The sequence below is a fragment of the Diadema setosum genome, chromosome 19 (assembly GCF_964275005.1).
Source record: "Diadema setosum chromosome 19, eeDiaSeto1, whole genome shotgun sequence".
Taxonomy (NCBI): Eukaryota; Metazoa; Echinodermata; class Echinoidea; order Diadematoida; family Diadematidae; genus Diadema; species Diadema setosum.
In genome coordinates this window covers 24,229,024-24,251,703 of record NC_092703.1, presented here as the reverse complement: position 1 = coordinate 24,251,703, position 22,680 = coordinate 24,229,024, and positions in this window count along the sequence as shown.

Genomic DNA, 22,680 nt, shown 5'->3' with positions numbered 1-22,680 from the left:
GCATTAGTTCGCACTATTCAAGGTTTAAAGTATAGTTAAGTAACCAAATTGTATACCCGGTTATGTGATGCTAAGTATATACCTTATAGGTATAATGTTGCAAATATGTGCGGTGCTTATTTCATCCATAACTGCTGCAAAATTGCTTCTTCAAAGGAGCCAATCAGTGTCACTGCCTGTTCCTCTAGAGACGCAATATTGCCCAGTAATCTCAAGGTGCACTTGAGGTTACTGGGCAACATTGCGCCTCTAAAGGCGTAGACAGTGACACTGACTGGCTCCTTTAAAGAAGCAATTTTGCAGCAGTCATGGATCAAATAAGCACCACATAGCCAGGTGCAACATTATACCTATATATATGGCACAAAATCGCACCCTCAAGAGCGGCTACAATCTTGGTGCTTCTTTGCACCCTCACGAAAGGTGTAAAGTTGCACCAAAAGTAGAGGCAAGAAAGGGTGCAAAGTTGCGCCGAAAATTAAAGGGAGAAAGATCGCACCCTCAAGAAAGGTGCAACTCGGCACCAATTAGTGTGGGTGGAAAGATGCACCCTCAAGAAAAGGGTGAAACTTAGCACCACTTAGTGTGAGTGGAAATATGCACCCAAGGGAAGAACTTCGCACCCTAAATAAAGGGTGCAATGTTGCACCCTCTATGGAGATGCAGAGGTGCATCCATAGGGTGCAAAATTATACCATTTCACCATGGTGCAACTTTTGCACCAATTTCTTGAGGGTGGAAGATAACACCCATAGGGAGCCACCAGTGTGACATCACTTTGCACCCTTAAAAGGTGCAAGAGTGAACCATTTTTTTCTTAGTTTGTGGAATTTGTGAGTTGTGAAAATGTTAATGTAAAAGTGAACTTATTTGTGTTTGAATAATATACTGAAACTAAAATTTGATTACTAAAATTGGATTACCTTTCCAATAATGTGAGCACTATCCCTATCTATCAAACAAACATTCTGGGCAAGAGTATACATCTGCATGAAGGAAGAGGTAAAAATATGATATGTAGTTGTCCAGATACGTTTTATTCAAAACGTTCTTGAATGCGTACTTATTCACATAATCTATAAGAATAAGATATGCTTCTTACCAGTACTCAAAGACTCTAAAACAAGAGCATACTTCTTACATTTCTAAAGTATAAACCATATCTTGAAAACAAAATGTAAGAGGATTTAAGAAGTTGTTTGTATGCATTTAAACGTATCCATATTTCTTTGCGTACAATATTCATTTAACAGTGACGTCTTTATGAGTCGTCAAAAAGATATGTTTCTAGCATAGACATGAATTTATCTAGAATCTAAAACATGTCTTATACTAAAGGGGAATTTGTTTTATAATGGCGATGCCAATTGTCCTAAAGTCCTTATCACAACATGTCTTGGAGTTCACACTTATTTAAAACATGATATTCTTGGCACGTAGATTACAACTATGGTTTAAAGAGTTAACTGAGATACGCAAACCGTATACCGGCGTTTCGATGAAAACATCTAAATACGAGGTATATAATATGAAAATCGAACTTGATACCAGCCTTTATCGGCAACCAATAAAGACTATGGAGGATTGCAGTTATAGGTTCAGAAATTGTCTTGGGTGATACACGCATTCCGACTGATTTGGATCAATTCGAGTCCCTCGAGCTGAGATTCCGGAACTGCAATGAGCAAACCATCATTATGACTAACAAAGTGACTGAGAATGATACATGCACCAGTGTCTGTTTCGTAGTTCTAAACACAGAAAGTTGTTTCGTTTTTCCAATCCTGTGCAGGCACACAGGGATTTACAGATCATCTTTGGCTATAACGCCATGGTCGCGTGCAAAGTGAATGCAGCTTATCTAACTTGTAGTTACTGAATAGGGGACTACTGTATATTCAATTTATACATATTAATCAGATAATAGATGGCTGTCAAAGAGTAAATTGCGGATATCATATACCATTGTCAAATCCACTTTCTGTTCTATACATAGTATCAATGGAATGTTATGAACCACTTAAGCATTTACCAAATCATGAAGTATAAGAATATCATATTTCCCTGAAACGGCTGCATTTGTATGAGCGGGAAGAGTTTGGCATCATACATAGCAAATATCCTGAGTATAAAACTAAATACATGCATTATACAAGGTTTTAGGACACTTTAAATCATGTCCCTCACCCCCACCCCCCTAAAAAAAACTAACAACTAGTGAAATGTTGTATACCATACACTCTTAAAACATCCGAGTCAGAACTGACCCGGAACTGGGTCCGTTGGGGTCACACACCGTTCCGGGTCAGAAATGACAAGGAATGGGGTCAGATATGACCCATTCAGAGTCATGAATTTGGTCAGGGTGACCCCATCCTGGGTCTTTATGACCAAATTCCAAGTCATTTTTTACCCGGAATGGTATGTGAGCCCAACGGACCCAGTTCCGGGTCAGTTCTGACTCGAATTTTTTTAGAGTTGTAGGTCCATTAACCTATGATCTTTGACCTTTGAATACATTGTCCGCATTTTTTCAACGAATAGGCATTTGGATGCAACGCAGGTATAGAAAAGAAAAAAATGTTTTAGGAAAATACAATTAACCACTTCAGAAATAAGTATGGAACAAATAGCAAAATATTAACACGTTCACTTCTTCCTTAATATCGGCATGACAGAAAACTTTCATCACCGAATCGTTCTGCCGTAATTCATGTGCAAGTAATGGATATATAGTTAGTTCGATTAAAAGTAGTGAGTCATTGCAAAAGTATCTAATGAAAAGTATGTTTCAGAACTATATCATTGTCATTAATCAATTATTCTATAACACTAATAATATAGAGTTATTGTTCCGCCATATTGCCTAACAGGTTGTTGTCCTCCTACGACGTTTGTTCAGCAAATAAGGCACAAAATTTAATTTTGCACGTCGTTGCCAAAGTCTCTAATCTTCTTTACCACTCTTATCAGACATGTATGCTGATGCTGTATGAATTAGAAACGAAAGTTTCACAAATATTCACCATCTAACAAGGCAAAAGCAAGGTGATGTCTCGTCCACATATCGACTTTGTGATTACAGTGATTTTCAAATGGTATAATTCATTGACCTTTTGACTGTTGACGTTGTCGGACTTCACCAATGTTAACACTTGACAGCCATCATTAGATGATCTGAGGAGTGAATTTGGTGGTCATATAGCTCAGAAGTGTGGAAAGTTATTGAAAGAACACCGCAATACTATGTCGACAGTGTTTACCAGTTGAGATACAAACATAGAACAAGTTCCAGTGGGATTAAGGAGGTTACTTTTTCAGCTAGGCTAGCCTAGCTGGAAAAAGTTGGGTCTTTAAGGGCGTCTGGCGGCTACCCCCACCACTTAAAACGTCTGGCAATGGTCATGCATTTATCCTGTAAGTGTAACGAACAAGTTCCAGTGGGTTTCATTAGGTTACTTTTTCAGCTAGGCAAGCCTAGCTGGAAAAAGTTGGGTCTTTGAGGGCGTCTGGCGGCTACCCCACACCACTTATGTAAAACGTCTGGCAATGGTCATGCATTTATCCTGTAAGCAACGGCGTAATATAAATCCGTGGTGAGGAGTGGGGGGGATGATCGGCGATAGTCACCATCACCACGATTACAAGCCCATAACCGGACGGGTGCAACCAGTGGCGTACCGTGGCGGGTTGGTCAAGACATGGGGGGGGGGGCACCTCGTGGAAAAGTAATGTTGAGGGTGTGTATGCATGCTTGCGCGTGAGTGCGTGTGTATGTGTGTGTGCGCGTATGTGCGTGTGCTGTCAGTCTGGAAACTGTAATGGGACTGCAATACATAACGGAATGTGCATGATACATTCCACTGCGCAGTCATTTTTTCCTTATGGATTATGGAATGACGGTGTGAAACGAGAAATTACTGGAAGCAACATCAGGAGAATTGCAAAACAATTAAATGCGAGCGAGCGGAGCGAGCGAGCTTGAAAATTTTTGACATTTTACAGTCCCCAAACTGCCGTTTGTAGCTATATTTTTTCGCTTTAGAAATTAAGGGGGCGCACCGGACGCAACTGCTGGCAATTACTGGCAGCGACATCAGGAGTATGACATAACGATTGAATGCGAGCGAGCTTGAAAATTTTGACATTTTACAGTCCTAAAACTGCCGGTTGTAGCTATATTTCTTCGCTTTGGAAATTAAGGGGGCGCACCAGGCGCAACTGCTGGCAATTACTGGCAGCAACATCCTAGTAGAGCTTGAAAATTTTGACATTTTACAATTCCAAAACTGCCGTTTGTATAGCTATATTTTTTGGCTCTGGAAATGAAGGGGGACGCACCGGGCGCAACTGCTGCTGACCTGGCAGCAACATCAGGAGAATGGCATAACGATTAAATGCGATCGAGCTTCAAAATTTTGACATTTTACTGTCCCAAAACTGCCGTTTGTGTAGCTATATTTTTTCGCTTTGGAAATTAGGGGGGGGCGCACCGGACGCAACTGATGGCAATTACTGGCAGCGACATCAGGAGTATGACATAACGATTATGTGCGAGCGAGCGAGCTTGAAAATTTTGACATTTTACAGTCCCAAAACTGCCGGTTGTAGCTATATTTTTTCGCTTTGGAAATTAAGGGGGCGCACGGGGCACAACTGCTGGCAATTACTGGCAGCAACATCCTAGTAGAATGGCATAACGATTAAATGCGAGCGAGCGAAGCGAGCGAGCTTGCAAATTTTGACATTTTACAGTCTCAAAACTGCCGGTTGTAGCTATATTTTTTCGCTTTGAAAATTAAGGGGGGGCGCACCGGGTGCAACTGCTGGCAGTTACTGGCAGCAACATCAGGACAATGACATAATGATTATATGCGAGCGAGCATTAGCAGCGAGTGAGCTTGAAAATTTTGGCATTTTACAGTCCAAAAACTGCCGTTTGTGTAGCTATATTTTTTCACTTTGGAAATTAAAGGGGGGGGGGGGGCGCACCGTGCGCAACTGCTGGCAATTACTGGTACCAACATCAGGAGAATAGCATAGCGATTAAGTGCGAGTGAGCTTGAAAATTTTGACATTTTACAGTCCCAAAACTATGTTCGTAGCTATACTTTTTTGGTTTTCGGAATTAAGGGAGGGGGGTGCAACGAGCGCAACTGCTGGCAAGTACTGGCAGTGACATCAGGAGAATAACATAACGATTAAATGCGAGCGAGCGGAGTGAGCGAGCTTGAAAATTTTGACATTTTCCAGTCTCAAAACTGCCGTTTGTAGCTATACTTTGGAATAAGGGAACGCACCGGGCGCAACTGCTGGCAATTACTGGCAGCAACATCAGAAGAATGGCATAGCGATTAAATGCGATGGAGCGGAGCGAGCGAGCTTGAAAATTTTGACATTTTGTAGTCCAAAAACTGCCTTTTGTAGCTATATTTTTTTCGCTTTGGAAATTAAGGGGGGCGGATCCGCCACTCGTAGTCAAGGGTGTCGCTTTATGTTCATGATTTGGGGAGGTATGACCAGCGAGGGGGCGTCGAAGTGACCAAATGGGGGAAGGATATCCAAAATCTGCACTGTAGAACATCCTCTCATATTATTGTTTGTGTTTTGTGTGTGTGTGTGTTTTATATACATGAAAAAGTTAGGAAATAGCCCAGGTCAAGTCTTATTATTGGCAATGCAAGGCATAGTATGTAAAGCAATACTGCAAAAACAAAATCATTAATGATCTAGCTTTGATATAACGAAGCGTAAGGTACAAAGGTGTATATTCTATATACATCACATTGCGCAACATTGCAGCGACTCTTTTTGCCGTTCGGATGTTCTGAGTACACTGCGCACATCCTGCTTATATTCAGAATGCCAACCAGGAATCACGCTGAATCGCAATAGTTTTGTCGGCTCCGGACTTTTTGAACAATGTTTCACGCTATATACCTCTTTCATTATGGTTAAAAGAAATCTTAGAAAAATATCTTATTTCTTGATCCCCCTTTCATGTCGATTTCAAAAGCAGTTTACTAACCCTTGAATTACCATTTTGGTAAGTTTTGTATTCTTTTCTTTTTTTACCAGCGGATGGGGGGGGGGGAAGCTTGGCGCCCCCCTCCCCCCACACACACACACACTTAACAACAGGGATCGAATGTACCACTCTTTTGTATGAAATATAAAGTATGAGGGAAGTGGCAGCAAAGATATAAAGACTTCTTGTTTTTGTTTTTGTTTGTTTGGGGTTTTTGTTTTCTTTTCTTTTCTTTTCTTTTGCTTGTCAGCCGTCTTTTGGCGGAAAATCAGACCTTGAAAGAACGAAGAATTTTTGTTGTTGTTTCTCTTATCTTTTGATTTTCTTTCTTCTTGACTGACAGGTGATTTTGACCCCCACCCCGTTTAAAAAACGTAGCATAGCAATGAATAATGCCCAAATATATTCAATAAAATGGTAATATGGATCTCCATTTCTTTTTTTTTTCTTTATATGTCTTATTGATTTCAACTATTCCATTTCTTTGTATGTAAAAACGTACCGGTATTATCTTCCTGTAGGTATTGTATTTTTCTATTTTCTTGATTTAAGTCAATAAAGCAATCATCCCAGGGGCATCGTTCTGTTTTAATGATGGTGGGTGGAGGAGGCACTTGGAGTTAGAATATCTGTGCGAGGGAGCGGAGCGACCGAGTAGGGGGAGGGTGTGGGAGGGGGGAATACCACCCCCCCCCCCCCCTCTCAGACGAGGAAGATTTTGCATTTTCAGACCTGAAATTAAGCGATCTGGTGCACACTTTTGGTGAAACTTTTGATTTACATGTTTACATGTAGGCCTATACTATTTGACGTTGTCAACGTCTGGGCCATACCTATATGTCGATATCAATGTCTTTGCGAGCGAGCGAAGCGAGCGAGCGCTTGAGAAAATTATGTATACATTATCCTACAAGACTGTTCAGCTCTGTTACCTGTCTGGAGGCGGGCGTGCGAACGTCATGCAATATGCCAAAATTGATACAATCACATTTCTAGTTCCTCCATTTTTTCCCTCAAATTTCAGGGGGGGATGATTGTACAGGCCATCCCCCCCCCCCCCTCCTCCATTTCAGGGGGGGGGGGGATATATCCCTCCCATCCCCCCGGGATTTACGCCCATGCCTGTAAGTGTAACGAACAAGTTCCAGTGGTTTTCATGGGGTTACTTTTTCAGCTAGGCTAGCCTATATATTCTGGCATGCCAATATTTTGCGTCTGGCGGCTACGCCCCACCACCCAAAACGTCTGGCAATGGTGTTTTTATTGAATCTTGGGTTATGTCTGACAATGTCCCGCAGGTTTCAAGAGGTAACTTTTTCAGCTAGGCTAGCCTAATTTTGGAGGGTCCTTTTTATGGCCCTCCTGGCCACACCCATCACCGATGACCAGCCAGACGTGCATTTCCATTATCAGGGGCATATGTACTAAATTGCTATATACGTAAAAATTGGTAACCTTTTCAGCTAGGCTGACCCCCGCTGGCTCCCCGACTCACTCGGAACAAATTTTGAGCATTGTCAAGCCTTGTCATACCGTATCTGGGGAAGCTTTGCGACTTGACTTACGGGGAAACAAATTTGCTACTCGGAGTTCTCCGCAGTTGGTCCGCACCTGACAGAACGATTAGCGCGCATCTCGCCTGTAGTTGCCCGGGGGTGCTCACGCAAGTCCGATTTAACCGCAGCCAAGTTTTGAGCAAGACCAAAACGTTTTCCGGGTGAGTCACGGGGATTTCCGGAGAGGTCAAGTCAGAACGCCAGTAGGAGGCCCTTAGCGGCAGCACTTCGCAGGCAACTCCCGCGCAGGTACTTCGCAGTCCCCGTTTGCAGCCAAGATAATGACATTCCATGGGACTTTTGCCATTCCTTCAGAGGAATTTCTTCACTGAGTTGTCAGCCCCCACGCGACTGGTACAAAGGTCACACAGTATACCCCCAAGTAGAATTTAACCCTATTAAGCCCAAGCTATTTTGACCCCTCGCAGGCCCAAGGGGGGGCACATTGTGCCCCCCTATATAACTTTTTTATTATTTGATGTATCATCGTAATATTTGGCACGTGGGTAGAGTAACTCATACTCTACATGACGGTACATTTGAATTTTCACAAGGTCACACATGGAGGGCGCTATTTACCAAAATATAAAGAAATACATAGGAAATATGCTAAAACCATGATTTTTCTGTATAATTTCTTTATCCCCATTATCCCCGCGTTCACATTGGTCCCCGCGACGCGGGGACAGCCACAAGAGATCTTATCTTTTTCACGACTGACCGTTCACATTGGTATCTCATCTGTCCCCGAGCTGTGGGGGCATTTTGGGGCTTGGAGCGAGCTCTGCCACTTGAATCCAGGCATTGCGCATGCGCACATTTGATGACCACAGCTGGACGCTATCAATTGCGCCCCAAGGTCACTCTCCCCTCCAAATCTTGTCCCCGTACCCGACTTGCTTCGCGGGGACGAGGGGACAAGTCCCAGCGAGCGTTCACATTATGGTTTTTGAGGAGAAAGTCCCACAGCTCGGGACTTTCCCCGCGTCGCGGGGACCAATGTGAACGCGGGGACACACCCGCGAAGCAAGTCGGGTACGGGGACAAGATTTGGAGGGGAGAGTGACCTTGGGGCGCAATTGATAGCGTCCAGCTGTGGTCATCAAATGTGCGCATGCGCTATGCCTGGATTCAAGTGGCAGAGCTCGCTCCAAGCCCCAAAATGCCCCCACAGCTCGGGGACAGATGAGATACCAATGTGAACGGTCGGTCGTAAAAAAGATAAGATCTCTTGTGGCTGTCCCCTCGTCGCGGGGACCAATGTGAACGCGGGGAGTGTCATATTAACACACCAATCATTTTCATATTTGCCACAAATGATAAGCAAGTGGAATTTTATCATTTGTTATGGTTGAAATTTCTCAAGGTCACCACATGGGGGCGCTATTCATATCAACATAGTGATACATTATGAGACCCGAGATGAAATGTTTGGGATGGGTACATGAATAGTTATGACATTTCATATTTGCATAATACTGGAATTTCGAGATTGCACATTGATGATATGAAGAACTAATGATATTAGAGGCATAACTTGGGTGAAGGAATCAAAATAACTCGAAATATAAGGGCAATCTTTAGAAAATATCATTGTTTTCAATTATTTCTATTATATCTATTGTTTTATGCCTTTATCACATAAAAACAAAGAAAATAATAAGAAAAACTTTCCAGGACCATAATTACTTCGAATTTTGCTCCTGCAACAAATTTCAGCCAAGAAACACCCATGTCATACACTGTAATGTTGTTAAATAAAATGGGAACAGAAAAAAAGATGTAAAATCTGACTGACATGGTTGTCAGTTTATGGTTGCCATGGCAACCAGCAACATCAAATATAGTTAAATTATATATCAAAATGTTCGCAATAAAATTTTAGGAAAAGTCACTAAATTTGGTTGAAATCGGATTAAGGGCAAAGGAGTGGCAAACGAAAATCTGGTAGGGGGCACAATGTGCCCCCCCCCCCCCCTTGGGCTTTATAGGGTTAAGGAGAACGCGTCCAGCAGGTAAGACACATGCTCTGACTCGCCTAAATCCTTGTCCGCCCTCAGAAATTGTCAGGTACGTATGCTGGAAAATCCCTCCACGCAACAAGCCTGCGTAGCTTGCTCGGAAAGGTGTGACAGGGCCTTAACATGGTTGCGGGTAAAAAGATTTGCGTGCACGCCTCCGGGTGACTACGGGTGAGATACGTGCTAGGTACTGTCATGTGCGGCTCATCTACGGGGACGTCCTGATAGTAAAATTTGTTCTTTGAAAGTCGCACGCAAGGCTTGCCCGGAAAGGTGTGACACGGCCTTTAACGTGATCATTCTCCAAACACTTGAGAGATTTCCACCACACTCGGCAAAAATAGCATCCTGTATCGTGGGGTGTTTGGACGTCAAATTGTTCAGATGCATCTAATCATTCAGGTACATAATAGCACTTTAATTGATATTTCGGTATTCTGATAAACTCATGTCGTGGCATATTAATATAAGTATTTTTTCAGTTATATACTTTGCAATAATATTTACACTATCTATCTACATGTTTTATTCTGCATATACGTTTTGTTACTTAAATATACAAAGCTATGTTCATTGATATTATTCAGGGTCCCAAGGAAAACCACGACTTAGAAATGAATGAATGAATAAATAAATAAATAAATAAATAAATAAATAAATAAATAAATAGAGAAATAAATGTAAATGCGTGAGTTAACCTTGTAGTGAAATGAGCATAATTTTGTAACCACACACGCAGAAGCTTATCAACGTTTCATGGACGCGTGTCGAGAACAATGATGTGTATTCTTCTCTCGGAAGAATGCGGTAAACCTACCGTCTGTTTTTCCTCCACGAGGATCCCTAACTTGCCTTGGACTGTTGAGTTGCTGTAGTAATCAAGTGTCAGTCCTTCTAATTCGATTTGAAAAATGTATTTCAAGTTGACAGTAATTGTCTCCTCAATCATAATACATGCATGTGCATGAACGTGTGAAGTGGCGAACGGAGAGAAGTTTCTTTAACATAAGCAAAGTAGAGATGTCAATCCGAGATAATAATCCTTCTTGTCCCAATGAAAACAAAAATTGCTTGACTTGACTGAAGGCTTTTGCACCAGCTATTAAGACTATATTATTCAGTCAAACATGTACTGTAACAATCATGTTACCGAGAACACATGAAAAGAAAGCTACGCGACTCAAGAAACCAATTGAAACTTAAATATACTAGTTATAAAAATACGTTGACGAAAATTATACGCATAGAAAAGAGAAAATATTATACCAAGCAGTTATATTTGTATAGGCATGATATGCAAAACACATGGAAGGTTTTAAAGCAAGCAATGAATATATCAAATGATAAATGTAATATTACTAAAATTAGGTTTGAAGATGAAATCATTGAAGATTCTCATCAGATTTGTAATATTTTGACTAATCATTTTTCTTTAATCGGGGAAAACCTTGCAAGCAATATACCCCACTCAACGAAACATTTTTCAGAATTTTTAGGTCCACCAAATTCTAGTTCAATGTTTCTTAGTCCAACATATAAGCAGGAGATAATCAATATTGTTTCAGATTTTAGTTCTAAAAAAAGTGCTGGACATGATGACATCAGTAATTTTCTTTTGAAGGGGGTAATATCTTCGATTGCGGATCCTTTACCTCACATATTCAATTTATCTCTTTCCAATGGCATTGTCCCTGAGAGCAGGAAAATAGCAAAAGTTATTCCTTTGTTTAAAAAAGGCGACAAACTAGATGTTAATAATTACCGACCGATTTCTTTGTTATGTACATTGTCCAAAATTCCTGAAAAAATCGTTCATAAAAGAACTATTACTTTTTTAAGATTCAATCATATACTTTCAAATTCTCAGTTCGGATTTAGAGAAAAACACAGCACAACACATGCATTATTAAGTTTTGTAGAAAAAGTGGCACACGCTATTGACAGATCCTCGCATCTAATAGGTTTGTTCCTGGACTTCTCCAAGGCCTTCGACACCATTAATCATGATATTTTACTTGATAAATTACATCATTATGGAGTGCGTGGGAAGGCCTTGGAGTGGTTCAGGAGCTACCTCATGAACAGGAAGCAATATGTCTCTTTGAATGGGTATAATTCACAAATGTTGAATATCAAATGTGGGGTCCCACAGGGAAGTTTATTAGGTCCGCTTTTGTTTCTTGTTTATGTAAATGATTTTTGTAGGTCATCAGATGTTCTTTCCTTTATTCTCTTTGCGGATGACTCAAATTTATTTTTTTCGCACAATAATCCTCTTACTCTTGTAAATACAATAAACTCTGAATTAGAAAAAGTCGCCGAATGGATAAAGGCAAATAAATTATCTCTCAATCTTCAAAAAACAAAATATATGTTTTTTAGCAACTGTATAGAGAAACCACCTGTCGACATTGTTTTTGATGGGACTCCACTGGAAATTGCTTCCCATATTAAATTTCTGGGAATAACAGTTGATAATAAGCTTTCATGGAAATTCCATATTGATAGTATATGTAAAATTATTTCACAAAATATTGGTATAATCAACAAGGTTAAATTTTGTCTTCCTTTGTCGTCCCTTATTACATTATATTCATCTCTCATATTGCCATACTTAAATTATGGTATTCTTGCTTGGGGAAACACATATCAAACATTCTTAGATAAATTACTTTTATTACAAAAGAAGTCACTCCGTATTATATGTCATACTGCATTTCTGTCTCATACTGACCCGTTATTTTTTGAAAACAAAATATTGAAAATCAAGGATTTGTATCTGTATAACCTAGGACAATTTATGTTTAATTATGATAAAAAAAAATCTTCCAAATATATTTGAAACAATGTTTCCAAGAAATCAGTCCGTCCACAATTACCCAACAAGGCGTTCGAATGAGTTTCATTTGCCCTTTTTCAGAACTCTTCTGGCTCAGAACACCTTTATTTATGATGGGCCAAAGTTTTGGAACTCACTTCCTAATGATATTGTAACAGTACGAACTTTGAATTCTTTCAAGAATAAATTGAAATTATTTTTACTGAAATCTTATAACATATTACCGAACTAGGTTTGTTTCATTAACTCAATTAAGTTATCACTTATTTTTATGCATTAATCATTACACATCAATTATTTTCTATCATGAGAGTAAAATAATCTGTCGAATATAAGTTCTCCTCAAATATGACAGTCATCGAACAATGCATCATTGTGTCTATTATTTGCTTTTAATATGTCCGCGCTTTTGTAGTTTTTCTGGTATATGTACCCAATCCTTATATTCACAATATCATTCAAGGGTGCGTATTACTACTCCTATACATCCTGGAAATCTGTTTGCTTGTGTCCACGATGGCGTGTGTTGCAGTTTCATTTTTTTCCCATTTTGTTTTTTTTTTTTTTCGTTCTTTCCTGTTATATCATTTCTTGTCAGTTGACATTTCTTGTCAGTTGACATTGGTTTCTTTGATTTTGTTTCATATATTTGTTTGTAGTTTCATGAAGCCATTATTTGCTTTTTATGTATTTCTGAGGGTCCCATATCGTACAAGCTTGGCTTTTTAGTGGGACCCTCCATTTCCATTACCATTCGTGTAATATGCATATGTATATACCTTATAAATGCAATTGTATGTCGTTACTCATCATCACATGTATCTTGTTGATGTACGTTTATCGAAATTACTACAAATTTGTTTTGTTTATGCATTGAATATAATTTCTCCTGTTTATGTAATGGAAATGAAAATAAAGTTGAACTTGAACTTGAACTTGAACTTGAACCAACCAATGACGAAGCATTTACTTCTCTCTGTACTCATTGGTCGGTGAAATTGTCATCATGCACAGTGTGTCCATGATAATGATTATGATAAATACATTTATGTTTCTAAGCGCATAAATCCGGAAAAAAAAATATATTGAAGTAAGATACAACATCATGTACATAATATTTTATGATTTAACAACAACCACAATAAAAATTATGATTGATTTAATAGATAAGTTTTCTGTGGCCTTTGTCTTTGTCTTTTGTTTTGTTTTGTTTTCAAATACTCTCACGCCGTTTTTAGCATTGACAGTCCATACAGAGCTTTGAAAAAGTCGGATACACCCGCGAACAAATGACATGTGATATAGATTATTGATCATGACCCAGAGAAAACCCAGCACGAGCCGGACTCCTATTAAATAATTCAGATTTAATACAGCTCAGGCCATAAGCCGTCAGCGTAAATCGTGTTTGCCCTGGCTTCTCTGGCCCTCAAGATTGGTTGGTTTTCTGCTACCACACGCTGGGAGCAAAGTTCGTTGACTTCAGATATTATTTGAACGGATCTCTTATGGATCTTAGGTTTCAAAAAGAGGTTTCTTCTTTTTGCGCCATGAATACCTATCTTTCTTTCTTTGTTGGTAAAAAAGATTTTTGTTCGAATCCAGTTTTATTTGCAATGTAAAATAGATACAAAAAAAAGAATATTACGTAGAGGAAAAAAACATAAAAAACGCACAGTATGTGTTATTTTCTAAGTGAGAATAGACAGCTACCAATCAAATATATGGAATTAAACGTGATTATCGTTTCCTTTGCTGAATCAGTTTTGATCTCTATTATCGTCTTCAATTTGACTGAAACCTACCAAGTTTGTTAAGGTAAGGGAATAGGAGACAGATGGAGGAGAAGGTAGGGGTCTGTTCACCATAGCACCTCATGGGTATAAACAAAAGTCATGTGTTTGATTCCATGCTCAAAACATTTTTATCAAATACCTGACATTTCAGTACAGCGTGGAAAATTGTGTGGTGCTCTTTTAATTCATTGTATTGTGACGTTTATCTATTTCGCATTTTACATGAAGGTTACGCATTTAGTTTTTCATTTTTTTTCTTTAAAAAAATAGAGCGCATCATTGCAGCTTCATTAAGATAACATTACTTTTACAGATGAAATGGCACGCATCCAGTTTTCTTTACAATGTGTCCCTTTATTACAAAAGCAGACCAATACATTAACCTTATGTGCGGATGTAATCTGCATGTCCTTCCCTAGTTTTCTTTATGATGCAAATGCACGCATTGAATGCCGGGCGTTCTTGTGTTCTTATAGAACATAATGATTCAGATGTTTACCAGTGTAAGTATAAAGCATAAGTATTCTTAAATCCATACTCATGCATTGGTGCCGCGTTTTACACTGATCACATCAAAGGAATCAACAATACATGCGGATACGGATGGCCAATATGCATGTACATAATAGCCGGACTTAGATAGCATATTATGCCTTATGTTTCGAATGACAATAAAACTTATGGCATTAATTTAAAAAAAAAAAAATCTCTCGTTACTCATTCCTTTCCTTGGATTTCACTTCAATACAAGGACGGGTCACCTTCATGTCATGGACTTTGAACATACAAGCCCTTTGAGACTTGCAGGTAAGTTGATATAATTCCTTAATTTTGCAAATATGTAACATGACGTATAATTGGATTTCTATTCCTAGAACAGAGTGCAAATCGACGAAGTCCTGTCCAGTTCCGGATTCTCCACCATGTTCTTCTTGGATATGAAGTTGATTCCATCAGACCAGGGGCCCGTTTCATAAAACTTGTCATCAGTGACAACTGCCACATTCCTTTGACAAATTAACTCTCAGCCAATCAGATGCAAGGATTTCAGTAGCTTGTCACATCTATGACAACGTGTCACTGATGACAAGTTTTATGAAAGGGGCCCAAGGAGATGCAAATATACTTTCTTTCCACCTTCCCCTTACTAGGGAAGGACCCGTGCTGCAGGATTACGTGGCTGTTGTTGATCCCTCTTTTTTTAAATACGTATTACTCTCGTCCACTTTTGTACGACCTTCTTGCACACTTTGAAAGATGACATTCCATAGCCGCCTACCACTCGGTGTTTATAGGATCCATGCGAAGGAACCTCATTCCTATCATTAATGACTTCAGACTACCTTTGTTTGATGCACTGAATTCATACGCATGTGGTTTATATGTTTCGTTTTTCTTCTACAAACCTTTTATCGACTTTAACTCTTTTACAATAAAACTCAGGGATTAAGAACTTAGGAATTATACAAAAATTGAACAAAACAAAGGGTATAATTTTTGAATTCTTGAGGAAAATGAATACAATAATATAGTACATGCTTATCATAATTAGCGACATATGAATGTAGACCTATATATTTCGGTCATGCAACCCTAAAACAAAATTATATTTATAATATATCTACTTTCTTGATACCAAAGATACATGTGGATGTGAATTGTAAGGTGGGTTAAGGATGCGGTGGTAGGTACATGTATGGCCGTTAAAATGTGTTTTAGAATCTCCGCATTTTAGGCTTGGACGTCGAATGTATCAAATTGCTTACAAGTTATTACTCAGTTTGATTTCTGTAGTTTAATGCAGATATGCGCGCAGCACATGTTTAGCTACGGGGTGGTGGATGATCCTTGGTAGAAAATACACAAACACTACTATCAACACACAGCGGAAGAATTTTCTGGGAATTACATGCACGCCGTAATAGGACACGTACCAGCGGTCATCGTCAAGGTAACCCACACCTATCCGTCTGCAGAGAAGATACATACTTCGAAATTTTAAGAGTTTGTTCGCAAAAACCAATAAGTCCATTTTCATGAAAATTAATAGACATAATATTAATGTGAGGTAAGGAATGAATTGTCCGACCAATCTGAAGATATAATCAGTATATAAGAAAACGCAATAAAACTCGGATTTTTGCAGTCTCAAATCATTGTTTTGCGGCAAAACACCGATAAGTCCGCTTCTCGCGTTGCTGCAAAAGTCGGTAAGTCCACATTCACCAATCAGCATGACGTATGTGTCAGGTGATTTCATTCATTACGCTGTGTTATGCATGCTGTACAGTAACTATGAAGGACTATACATACACACACGATACGGACTTCGCTATAAAGCATGCAGGCTGTGCACAGCGCCAGCGTCTCGGCTACTGCCTGCTGATCTAACTGTGACAGTAAGCTTGTAAGGGATGCCCAGCTTTCGTCCAACACGGGACCAAAACGGAAATAAAATATACCGTTATTACTGCAATGCAGTTTTCACACATTCGAAACATGGTGTCTTGCTTCCCATGTTCCAAAGAAGAGCATTTGTGCCGAATTGCATGAGCATACCATTGCTAAAAAACATGAAGAAGTAGTTTGATCCAATCTGTCCTGGTTTATTTTCATGATATTTGGTTACGATAGCAACGCAGATTCCAACACATTAAAAGAAAATGTCTTCAATACTTCATCAATGTGTGTGTACCAAAGTTCGCGAGCATTTTGCTAAAAAAAATGAGATTTTTCAATCCATAATATTTTCTCAATTATTGCCATAATATACTGTCGTTTACGTATTACCATATGTTGTTACAATGGCAACGCAGTTTCCAACACAAACCCGACACAAATATTTGTGTGCTAAGCTTCGTAATCATTTTCCTTGAAAAATGAGGAACTTTTCGATCCCTAATATTTTCCCGATCAATCGCCCTAATATGCTGTTACCATGGCAACGCAGTTTTTGAGCCATGAAAAAGAAATGTGACTTGCACATTTACCAAAGGCCAATCTGCGCGCCAAATCTCATGGATATTGCTCGAAAAATGTAGAAGTACCTCGATTTAATACCAAAAGCTATTCCGTGATTCATGGCAAAAAAACAAATGCCGTCATCATGGCAACGCAGATTCCAAGACATACGAAAAAATAAAATGTCATGCACATCTCCACTCCAAAACCAATGTGTGTGAGGTAATAACTTCATGAGCATTGCTAAAAAAATTTAGAAGACTTGCACCGCACAGATTTTATGCCGCGAGCGGTGGACTTGTCGGCTTTTGCAACAAAACGAGAAGTGGACTTATCGGTTTTTGCGCAAAACTTATTTAAAAGTACATAATTTTTCAAATTTTCCTCTTTGTGCAGGTTTCTAGAAATCAACCCTTCTGTTACGTAGGTAACCGACATCCATTGATCTCTACATCATTCGCGTTCTACGCTAACAGAGTGAAACGAAAACTCGTGATGTAAAAGAATTGAACAAAATGGACATCACGGTTTTTGAGAACAAAGTCTTCATTAGAATGCACAAAAAGCATGGTGAACCGCTTTCGTTTAGTATACATACCATCGTACAAATTATGCTCACCAGCGGCAACGGTTACTCACTACCATGACTGCTGGTCAAGAACTTTGTATAAACAAAAACAAAAAATCTGTAAAACCAAATTGATTTAAACTGCGTGTCCTAGGAAAAAAAAACGAAACCGAGTTTCCTTGCAACTTTTTTTTACCATCGGAAGGTTACATTTTCTGCATGAGGTGTACGTGAATGGAAAGATGCGCTTCTTTTTCATTAATTTTGATGTACAACTCGATATTGATAATTCTGGCATGACTGAGATAGAACAATGTATGAACAGTGGTGCTACTATATTTTCGGTTGCACGCGCAGATTAGGATTCCGAGTGAATTCTTCAGACTTTTTTTTTTCAAATAACATTTATTCATATTTCAGACAACAAAGATAACATCAAAATTTTCATTTACATGCATAAATTAGAGAGAAATTCAAACATAATCAAATAAATCATTTGAAAGATTAAACAAAGGTCTGCCACAACGTGTTTTGTTTACTTCGAGTCTTTTCCGTAATTCTGATAGAAACATATATCGCAGTCTACGTTCTCTATTATCAACACCTTTGTAATTACGGAGTACTATAAATGAATGCACCAAAAAGCTATATTCATAAAATCATCTACTTCCTCTTCTTCATTGCTCTTTAACAAAAAAGTAATATTAATGTCAAATGAAACATGAAAAACTTGCTGAATTAACCAAGAAATATACTTCCAGAAGTAAACTTCTGTTCAGTTTGCATGTAATAAAAGCATATGTTATATCCTCATCTAGCTGACAAACATCACACTTGAAATTATTACTTATTTTCCACCTAAACAAATTCATCTTCACTGGTAATGAATTATATAACACTTTAGAATCAAATTCTTTCAACTTATTATCTTTTACTTTGACCAAATTACGTACAAAACAATCATTCCAAATTATCTTCATCCCTGGTACGTTTTCCCAGAAAAAACAGCACCTGGTGTATACTCCTTCTTGCTTGATGAATTGATTATAAAAAATACTTCGATGTTACATCGCATGATCTCTTTACATTTTTCCCAGCTTCTAAATGTGGGGTACATATTAATGAAATATTCTGCTCTCTGTCCGTAGATAGCTGAGTTAACCATATTTTCGGTATAGCCTCCCGTAATTTCGAATAATCAAAAATTGCCCTTCTTTTACTATTTTTAAATTTCAATAATGACATGAATTCTTCTACCGTTTTGTATCTCCCTCCCAACAAAATGTCTTCTAATCGGATAATACCACTCTCAAACCATTCTTTGTAAAACAGAGGCTTCTTTTTGAAAACAATATTTTGATTGTGCCATCTTTCCCAATATCTCTTTGTCTATCAAGGACCAGGCGCGCATTATTTCATTATAAAACGAAGGCATATTTTTACCAAAAATGGACGAAACATCATACTCTTGAAAATCACGATTCAATAACAAATCTAAACCTCTAAAACGGTTAAACCAATAATGAGCAAGGGTTTTCCACATGGCTGTCGTGTCATCAACCATCCTCCCTATCCACCTTAACCTGAAACTTAACACCAGCTTTTCGACATCCACCCTTTTTAATCCACCATTTGAATGATTTTTGATAACATCACGCCTTCTTACTTTTTCTACCCGACTTTGCCATAAAAATCTAAAAACCGTCATATTAAACCTTTTCATAATCATGACAAGAACTGAATCAAACATAAGCAAATGTACTATTTGACTAACCACCAAACTTTTCAATACTATCACTCTCCCCACACATGCAGGTCAAACTTCTTTTCCTCCAATTATCTAGGAGGCGTTGCATTTTTTCCAGCTTGTTTTCCCAGTTTGCTTTACATGTGATCTTCTCACTTCGTGAAATAAAAACCCCAAGGTATCGTATAACATCTTCTGTCCATGTTAATCCTACATCTGACAGATTCCATCTATTTTCTCTCTAACCAATCCATAAGAAAGCAGGTTTATCTTTATTTATTTTCGGTCCTGCTACTTTTCCAAACACATCTAATTCTTTTAAAATAAATCTTAAAGACATGGAATCTCCAACAAACAAAAAAAAAATGTTGTTTCATCTGCATACTATATAACTTCAACTCAAACTGACAGTTACAATCCCTAAAACCTACACCTTTCATATCATCATTTTCACGTATCTTATTAGCAAGAAACTCAACCGCAATCACAGAACAAAAGGGCAGATAACGGGCAACCTTGTCGGATACCTCTCTGTATTTCAAATTGTTCTGTTATTAAACCGTTTACAATTACAGAACTCACTGTTTGTTTATATATACATTACTGCTACCCAGTGTCTAAACTCTGCTCCAAAATTCAACTTTTCTAAACATTTCTTAATAACCAATCTATCAATAACATCAAAAGCCTTAGAAAAGTCAACCATCATAATTGCACCTTCTTCAGCTTTCTCAGACATATTAGCTATCATATCCTGTTCAATTCTATTCAAAACCCCTTAATCGTCCCTTAATATACCCAACTTGTGTTTCCATGATAATCTTTGATAACACCTTTTTTAATCTTGCTGCCAAAACTGCTGCCATAATTTTATAATCACAATTAAGGAGAGTAACTGGTTGCCAGTTTTTCAATTCATCACTATTTCCCTTTTTATACATCAAAGTGATGAGCCCTCTGCCTTGAGAATCCGTCAACTGACCTTTTTTCATATGATTCATTAAACGCGTTCATTAAAATTTCACATACATCATTCCAAAAAAACTTGATAAAACTCTACAGGCAAGCCGTCCATTCCGGGTGCTTTATTTCTCTTCATTAAAAAAAAAAAATAAACTGCCTGTTTAATTTCTTTCAAATTCATTAATCCTTCACACTGTTTTTGCTCTTCTTCATTTAACTCTTTTATCTGTTGCGATAACACGTAGTCATTAACATAATCCGAATCAACAAAATTTCTCTTATACAATTGCTCATAGAATCTTTTAACCTCTCTCAAAATATACTGTTGGTCAGTCTGTAACCAATAATTTCTGTTTACCTCCAACTTTCAATAGAATAATCAATTTAGTTTCACCGTTCTTCTTTTCTAACGATAAAAAAATTATTTGTTTTCTTATTTCTCCATCTTCCATCCATTTTACTCTTGACCTTATTCCTGCTCCTTTACACTCATTCTTATACATTTTTTTTTCTAATTTTTCTTTAACAATTACATACTTTTCTCTTAATCCATTATCATTTCGATTATCTAACTCACATTCAATAACATATAATTCTTTTTCCAAATACCTTTTCTATATTTTGTTTTGCTCATTTTCCTACTGTACTTCTGAGCAAATTCTCTGCAATTGATCTTCAAAATTTCCAATTTCATAACACTTGATCCCTCAACACTGTCTTTGCATTTCTTGATTTCGGATACCACTCAAAAAATATTCTTCACAAAGCAAAGATGTATTCATTTTCCAATATCCAGATCTTTTAATTACCCTATTAATCCTTAATTTCAATGAGATGGCATTATGATCGCCTTTTATAACAGGACGAATATCAGTGGACACTACTTTATTCATTATATTTTTACTAATCATCCAAAAGTCTAACCGTGACGCTATATTCAAACTTAAATTTCTCCACGTAAATTGCTTTTCATTCATATGCAACTTCCTCCTTACATCAACTAAACCGTTTTGTTTCAGTATTGATTTGAGTCTATGTGGAGTTCTAAAATAACAACTTTTCGACCCTTTCGTGTCCTTTGTTGGATCTAGAACACAGTTCCAGTCTCCATCTAACACAAAATAAATTCCTTTCAATATCTCCAACTTTTTTACTGAGCTGTTTAAAAACTGAATCTTTATGCCTTTTTTCAGTTGGTGCATATACATTAACAAAACAATATTCAACCTAATTTTTTACAACTTTAAGTATTAACAGTCTTCCATCTTTGTCTGTAAATGTACCAACAACGCTTATATCAATATTTTCTCTTAGCAAGATTGCAATTCCTCCGTAGCGATTGCTCCCATAGGAGAAAAACACATCTCCTTTCCATTCACATTTAAAATCTTTTCGAAGTCTGATGTCCAGTACGATTCCTGAATAAAAACCACATCAGCTTTTTGGTGCTTACACCACCTGAAAAAAGTATTGCGCTTGGTTTTATTGCGCAATCCTCTTACATTCACGCTCAGTACATGGCAAATCGAACCTTTGAAAAGTGAATTATTAAGTATTACATTCATACTTCAGCCTCAAAGCTGATTCATGTTTTCTTTAGTTTCTTCTCCTTTAGTTTTCTCTTTTTGACTTTGGCAGATGTTGTTTGGCATCCAGCCTTTGGCACCTCTGGAGATTCTATTGAAGCATCCGATCCCTGACAATCATCTGTCTCGTACTCTTCACTTTCTCCTTCGCTCTGTTCGTCTCCAGTGGTTGCCATGGTGACCGTGCTTGTGTCGTCACGTTTGTCCGCGCTCGAAATGGCTTCACGCTCGTGCTGTATGAATTGCGTAATTTTCCATTAATTGTTGTGTGTTCGCTGATGAATTCTCTCTATTCTCTCTATTCGCCTTAGCAACGGGGGTGTGGTTTCGCGAGTCGGGAACCTCTCTAGCAGTGCCAGCTGGTCGACGCGTTGCTGTGGTGACGCTTTGCCGAGACTCCCCACTTGCGCTGGCACCCCGCCGTGCTGGATTTGCCGTGTCTGTCGACGTTCTCCTCGGCTTCTCGACATACTCGGTGTTCGTCCTGTTCCCGTGGATGGAGGTCGTGCAGTCCCGCTGGTAGTGTCCGACTTGTTTGCAGAAGCGACACACTACCTGGCTTGTGCATGCTGACCGATGATGCCCTTTTTGTAGACAGTTTGAACACACAACCGA